General features: G+C 40.6%; 1 long non-coding RNA gene across 1 annotated transcript in view; it reads right to left on the bottom strand.

Moving 5' to 3' along the window:
• Positions 1 to 7500, bottom strand: part of LOC135105039 (uncharacterized) — a 60528-nt gene that overhangs the window by 44600 nt on the left and 8428 nt on the right. Inside the window, exon 2 of the long non-coding RNA XR_010270676.1 lies at positions 1112 to 1854. This is a non-coding gene — a long non-coding RNA (uncharacterized LOC135105039). The remainder of the gene's footprint in view (positions 1 to 1111; positions 1855 to 7500) is intronic.

The following is a 7500-nucleotide window of genomic DNA, read 5'->3' as shown; positions in this document are numbered from 1 at the left end:
AGAGAGAGAGAGAGAGAGAGAGAGAGAGAGAGAGAGAGAGAGAGAGAGAGAGAGAGAGAGAGAGAGACTGAGGAAACTTGACTGAAGGCTCTCGAAAACGCCACAAAATAATCAGGAAAAAATCTAAGAGACTTGTAATGACGCGATACGAAAAGTTACTGCGATGCTCCTGGGAAATGAATGCCGGGAGGGGCCGCCTGGGGGATGTAAATATTATGTGGAAGAAATAAGTGAGTAAGTAAAAAAAAAAAAAAAGTAAAAAAATACAGTTAACTGAAGAGTAATGTTGCCCAAAGAATTTGATAGTTAAATATGATAATAAAAATGGATGTTTGGAAATATAGTTAAACATAAAACTGGTTAACATAAAGAAAGAAAAATTGACGAGATAATTAAGAAATCATAATTAAATAGATACACAGTTTTCCGGACGATAATAACATCTTTTTTATACTGTATTGTTGAGCTAATTATAATAATGATAATAATAATAATAATAATAATAATAATAATAATAATAATAATAATAATAATAATAATAATAATAATAATAATAATAATAATAATAATAATAATAAATAAATAAATAAATAAAATAAATAAAAGTATTGACAGTTTACGTAATGTTACTGTTTTCACAATAAAACGACGGGTATTACAATGTATTACTTTGTTCTGTTATATAGAAAAGTATGCGCACTTTTAAAATTGCCTTTTCTTTCTTTTGTTTCCTTTAATTCTTTTTTCTTTTTTTTTATTGTTAGTAACATTTTTCTTCCTTGTAGCAATCCATTGTGAATGAAAGTTCACGTACACACGCACACACACACACACACACACACACACACACACACACACACACACACACACACACACACATACACACACTTGCTGATGTGGCGATAACGGCGAGGAGAGTATGAACATCTGGACAAATATACATTAGAAGAAAGGACCACTCAAATGTACGAGTATCTTGGGTTCTGTATACAAAAAACTATGTAAATACAACCAAGTAAATACACGCACACACACACACACACACACACACACACACACACACACACACACACACACACACACACACACACACACACACACCGTTCCTTACCTTAAAAATCTGTGGCGAGTTTGACCAGTAAATCTTGGCGGCCAGGCGTCGGCGACCTGTGAGGAGGCCGCCCCTCGGTGACACAGACAAGAGGGGAGTGCTGGTGTGCGGGAGTGACGGGAGGGTGTAGGCGCCCCTCCCCTCTCAGTTCCTCTTGGGTCCTGTCTTAGTTCCCAGAAATCATATCCACTGACTTAAGATTCTTTCCTTGCTTTTCTTTAACTTTTTTTCCTTTTATTTTCTAAGTCTTTCTCATTCACTATGTTAACCTCTCTTTTCTTTTACTAAGTTTTAATTTGTCTTTTTTTTCACTAATCAAATGTCCCTTTTCCTTCTCTTAACGTTTTTCTCTTCCCTTTCTCCTTCTCTAACTTAATTTACTCTCTTCTTCCTTTCTTAAGTTTCTCTTTTCATTTATATTTCTTCTTTTCACTTCCTTATCCGTTCCTTTTTCACTTCTCACACCCAATCTCTCACTTTTCCTCCTATTTCTATTTTCTTGAGCAATCCTGTCCCAGTCTGCTCTTACCAAATCCTTCCTTTCTTTGAGTCTTTTACTTTCTTTTTCCTCCCTCCTAACTTTTCGCTCCCTTTTCCCGGGTGCAATCAGGTACTTGTCATGATATCCTGGCAGGTGTTGGGTCCCGCCAGGTGTGTTCCGGAGCCAATTAGGGTCTTGCAGGTACACGCTCTGTTCTCCCTTCCAGTTTGGGTCACTTTCAGGCCTCGATTATTTTTCCTTCCTGTGGATTAGAGGGAGGAAAGAAAAAAAACGGTTTATTTAATCTGTCTCTTGTTTTCTGCCTAAGTAGAACGGGGAAGGGAAGAAAGTATTTATTCTCTCTCTCTCTCTCTCTCTCTCTCTCTCTCTCTCTCTCTCTCTCTCTCTCTCTCTCTCTCTCTCTCTCTCTCTCTCTCTCTCTCTCGGATTACCTCACAAAGACAAATTGATCAAGGGAAATACGCAAATACAGACGAATAGGCAATAAATTCACACACACACACACACACACACACACACACACACACACACACACACACACACACACACACACACACACACACGAGCCAGGGAGTAGAATTATAGAACAGTACTACAATAAAAAAAGTAATAAAATAAAATAACGAGCACAGATAGCAAATTAAAAAAAATAAAATAATAAAATAATAGAAGAGATGCATTTATGTAAACTAAAACGCAGAGGAGAACAATGTATAGAGTTTTTTTCCCAGACAGATGAAACTAATCGGTATTGGTGTGGTAAAGGTGGCAAAACACGTGAAAGCATACATATATCTACTGTATTATACGTCTATACATCCATACAAAACTCAACTTTTTTTTATTTTTTCACAACGGCTATTAAACCAGCTTTTTTTTTTCTGGTAGCTCTTAGCCAGCCAGCCACACACACACACACACACGCACACACACAAATATGAGTACACACAGACATTGATAGATAGATAGCGATTATGACTCTCTCTCTCTCTCTCTCTCTCTCTCTCTCTCTCTCTCTCTCTCTCTCTCTCTCTCTCTCTCTCTCTCTCTCTCCCTCTCTCTCTCTCTCTACACGCCAATAGATCGATAGATAGATAGTGGATAGGAAGCAAGCAACGAAGCCAATACTCGTAATGCCTCCTCTCTCTCTCTCTCTCTCTCTCTCTCTCTCTCTCTCTCTCTCTCTCTCTCTCTCTCTCTCTCTCTCTCTCTCTCTCTCTCTCTCTCTCTCTCTCCCCGCCTTTAATAATCTCCCTGGAGAATACCTGTGCGCCGCTGCCTCTACCTGCCCACGGGTAATTAATAAGGAACATAATGAAGATAATTAAAAAGCTACCAGGGAATTGTACGACAGATTGAAAAGACGGAGGAGGAAGAGGAGGAGGAGGGGAGGAGAGGAAGAAAAAAAGAAAAAAAGATGAATAAGAAGAGATCATCACTACTGCTACTATTACTTTTTCCTTCCAGTATTACTATTATTGCTGCTACTGCTACTACTTCTACTACTACAAGTGATAATAATAATAATAATAATAATAATAATAATAATAATAATAATGGTAGCAGCAATAATAATAATAATAATAATAATAATAATAATAATAATAATAATAATAATAATAATAATAATAATAATAATAACAGCAACAACAACAAGCAGGAGCAGCAATAAGTCACTGAAGAATGAAAGAAGGACGTGGTATAAGAATATTGAGAAAAAACGTTGGTTATGATTTACGAGAACGCTTAGAGGGAGAGGGAGAGTGATGGGGAGAGAGGAGAGAGGAGAGAATTAAACCAGCGTGGCAGGAGAGTGAAGGGTAGAGCAGAACAGGGGAGAGGAGGGAGAGGGAGAGACGTAGGGAGGGAATGCTGCATGGAAGGAGGAATGGAAGGAAGGGAAATGGAGGAAAGGAGAAAGGTAGAGAGTTATAGCGAGGGAGAAGAGGAATGATGGATTAGTTACTGTGAGAGCCTATTCCAGCCAAGGTGTCGGGAAGGAAATATGATGATGATGATGATGATGATGATGATGATGATGATGATGATGATGATGGCAATGATGACGATGGTGTAGGGGAAGAATTGATGGAATAAAGGTGATGGAGGACAGATGAAGATAACAACAATACATGACGAAAAGAGAAAAGATTTATGTAAATGAGTGAGTGAATAAATAAAGCAATGAATGAGTGAGTTTCGATGTAGTTTTATTCGAGAAAATTAGAGGGAAAAATTATACGAAAGCTTTGACACCACACACACACACACACACACACACACACACACACACACACACACACACACACACACACACAGAGAACATAAAGTAATAACAAAACAACGGACACCGAAGCACACAACTGACGCCGCGTGGTGAGTAAAACAGTCGTCTTTCCTGCCCCGGGCCCCAATCCTAGTCTTTGCTCGAATCACTCTGGAGTGGACATTTGCATCTATCACACTTCTTAAGAGCGACTCTCCGGCTAGTCCATTCACCGCCAGGCCTCGGAGAGAGCGGTCAGGCGGCGCTCACTACAGAAAAAGTCCAGTGCCGCTACTACGAAAAATAGCCACACAACTTCTAAAATCGAGTTTAAAATTTCAAGGAAGTTTGATATTCTTCCTTGCATTTAAAGGTTTCAGGGCTGTACTTCCAGATAACAGTGAGGGAGGAGAGGACTGCTTCATTGTGAGTCACCATTGTGAGAAAGGAAATGCGTGGGAAGGAACACAGTTGCCTAAGAGCCTCGGTTGTCTATTGTATGCGGCGATGTGCTGAGTGCTGAGAGCAAGCAGTACATAAATGGAAGTAAAGGAATTCAGTGACTGTGGCGTCGACCAGCTGACACCTTTTTGTTCTCCTTTTGACCTCGTGAGAAAATAACCAATATGCCGAGGTTGTTACCAGAATTCCCTCGAGTTTCCCATGAAATGCCACCCTAACAAGACAACGTTGCCCTCGCCTACCGAGAAACTGCCGTGGCCCAGGATCGAACTTTCCAACCTTTAGGCGGCGAGCCAAGCACAGCACCACAGACCCGCCCCCGAGGGAATGGCGCCACGAGAAGGAGGGAGGGGAGACACGCCGGCTGGGAGGTGTAAAACAATAACCATAGAAATGATGTTACGAGATCATCATTATTAGCCTCTATGATTCCACTGCAGGACAGATGCCTCACACGCCCTCTCCGCTCACCTCTGTCTGCCGTCCGTCTCTGTTTCCGGCCACCCATCATGCAATTATATGGAAAAATCCGAAATATTGCAGCAAAATAAGATACATGTAAGCCTCTATGATAGCACAGCAGGATGCAATGCAACGTCTTCACATCTCTGTTGGTTGTCCGTCTATTCCAGACCACCAGTTACGTTACTAGATGGGAAAAAAAAACTAAAACATTACATAAAATCATATACTAGAATAAGTCAGCAGTGTAGATTAATGAGATTCGTAGCCCTCCCCCCCTCCCAACCCATCTTGTGCAGAACAGGCATCAGGCTCTCGCCATAACATGCAAACTAAGAGCAGGTGAAGGGTGTTCCGGGCAATGAAAAGTGTAATGAGGCAGGCAGGTGCGTGTGTGAGGTGATCTGGTGACGGCAACACCATGTAAATGAAGCAGACGCGCCATGAATCCCACGCGTTACCTTTGAAATTAAAATATATTAACTCGATCCGATGCAGTTATCGTGATTCAAACTGTCTCATAAATCCGACCCTTCATTATTAACACAAATACAAATCATGACTCTTACTCCATCCATTTACCAGACTTTTACTATGCATAATTACCATTTATGAAATTCCATATAAAAAAAAACACTGACTTCATTGTTAATACATATCCATATCATGATTTTCACTCCACTATGTACCAGTTAACATAAAAAAAAGAATGAACCCTTCGTTATTAATACAAATCTACAATCATATATTTTACCTTTACACAAACCAACGCACCTCCAGCCAGCCAGCCAGCCAGTACTATTCCAGACATCTATTGGAGCAAGTCGCTTATCTCGCCTTCAATAGGAGAATAGACAGAACATCGCCGCAGGAAACACGGTCGGCAGTTCCAATATTTCGTACCCATCACTTCAAAGTAACTTGTATGTCCGGGCTTGCTTGCGAAGTGCTTAATAACACGGCTGCGGGCGAAGCGAGGCAGGTTTAGAGCCACTGAAGACGAGACTGAAGGTCTAATGAATGGGGCGGCAGACAGAAGACAAAGAGACTTATCGACTTGCTGGCGCCGCAGCAACGAGGTCATGTGGTATAAATAGAGAGGGAGAGAAAGAGATAGAAAAAGAGATAGAAAAAAGGAATAAGAAACTCGAAGACAGACTGATGACGGTAAGATAAGCAGAGGGCAAAACAAACAGTGTAAGGGAGGAAGAGAGAAGACGAGACGATGACAGATGAAGGCGTGATAAACAGGACAAAACACACAGCAGAGGGGAAATGAAAGGCACAGACTAGGCACGGACATGAGAGTGATACACACTGGGCAAGACACCTTGTAAGGGAAGAGACACACAGACTAATTAGATAAACAGACTAATTAAACAGAGAACCAAACAAACCACGAGAGAGAGAGAGAGAGAGAGAGAGAGAGAGAGAGAGAGAGAGAGAGAGAGAGAGAGAGAGAGAGAGAGAGAGAGAGAGAGAGAGAGAGAGAGAGAGAGAGAGAGAGAGATTGAGAGAGAATGTTGCACAGTTTCTTAAGCTGCTAGATATAGATAATCGAGCATTTTTTTTATTTACTTAATGAAAAATATTAGTACAGAATATATTAATGCAGAATACACGTCCGCTACGTCGCCAGCACCTTTATTCCGTGTGGGTCACGCCTGCCTGGGGCTTCTCATCCCTTCACATCAAGTGATTCAAAACAAAATAGCTTTTTTTTCTGTTTTCTCTATTTATCTTTCTTCTTTCTTATTTTTTTCTTTACCACAGAAACATAGAAAGAGGAAACACACACACACACACACACACACACACACACACACACACACACACATTAAACCACAGCATAACAAGTTAACACGCACAAAAACATTCACAAATTGCCGCCAAGGGCAGCAAAACAGCGCCACGATGAGCGTGAAGGTGCCGAGGGAACATGATGATGCTGGCACTGCGAGGAGACTGACGGTGCTCCTTTGCTGTCGGTGCTGCTGCTACTGCTGCTCCTACTGCTGCTGCTACTACTACTACTACTACCAATGCCACTGTTACTGCTATTGCTGTTGGTGTTACTACTACTACTGGTACTGTGAAACTGGACTAGAACTAGACTCTATACCGTAAGTTAGCAGGAAGCCATTTTAGCCTTTACTTACCTGTGCCAAATCTCTCTCTCTCTCTCTCTCTCTCTCTCTCTCTCTCTCTCTCTCTCTCTCTCTCTCTCTCTCTCTCTCTCTCTCTCTCTCTCTCTCTCTCTCTCTCTCTCTCTCTGTGTGTGTGTGTGTGTGTGTGTGTGTGTGTGTGTGTGTGTGTGTGTGTGGTGTATGTGTGTGTGTGTGCACACACGCGCGCACACACACACACACACACACACACACACACACACACACACACACACACCATAACAATAAAAAGAAGGCACACATAACCGCAAAAATTTCTGGTTTCCTCCTCTTGCTGTGTATTCCTCAGTGAATTCTTCACTTGAACTTGTCCTTGTGATATTAACTTTTTTTTCCCTAACATGGAAGAAATTCGCACCTCACGAATAAAAATTATGATGATAGTAATGTTGGTAACAATATTAATAATAACAAAAACAATAATAATAATAATAATTATAGTAATAGTAATAATAATAATAATAATAATAATAATAATAATAATAATGATAATAATAATAATAATGATAAT

The sequence above is a fragment of the Scylla paramamosain genome, chromosome 11 (assembly GCF_035594125.1).
Source record: "Scylla paramamosain isolate STU-SP2022 chromosome 11, ASM3559412v1, whole genome shotgun sequence".
Lineage (NCBI taxonomy): Eukaryota > Metazoa > Arthropoda > Malacostraca > Decapoda > Portunidae > Scylla > Scylla paramamosain.
Note: the sequence above shows the minus strand (reverse complement) of the source record. Positions and strands in the feature narration are given on the sequence as shown.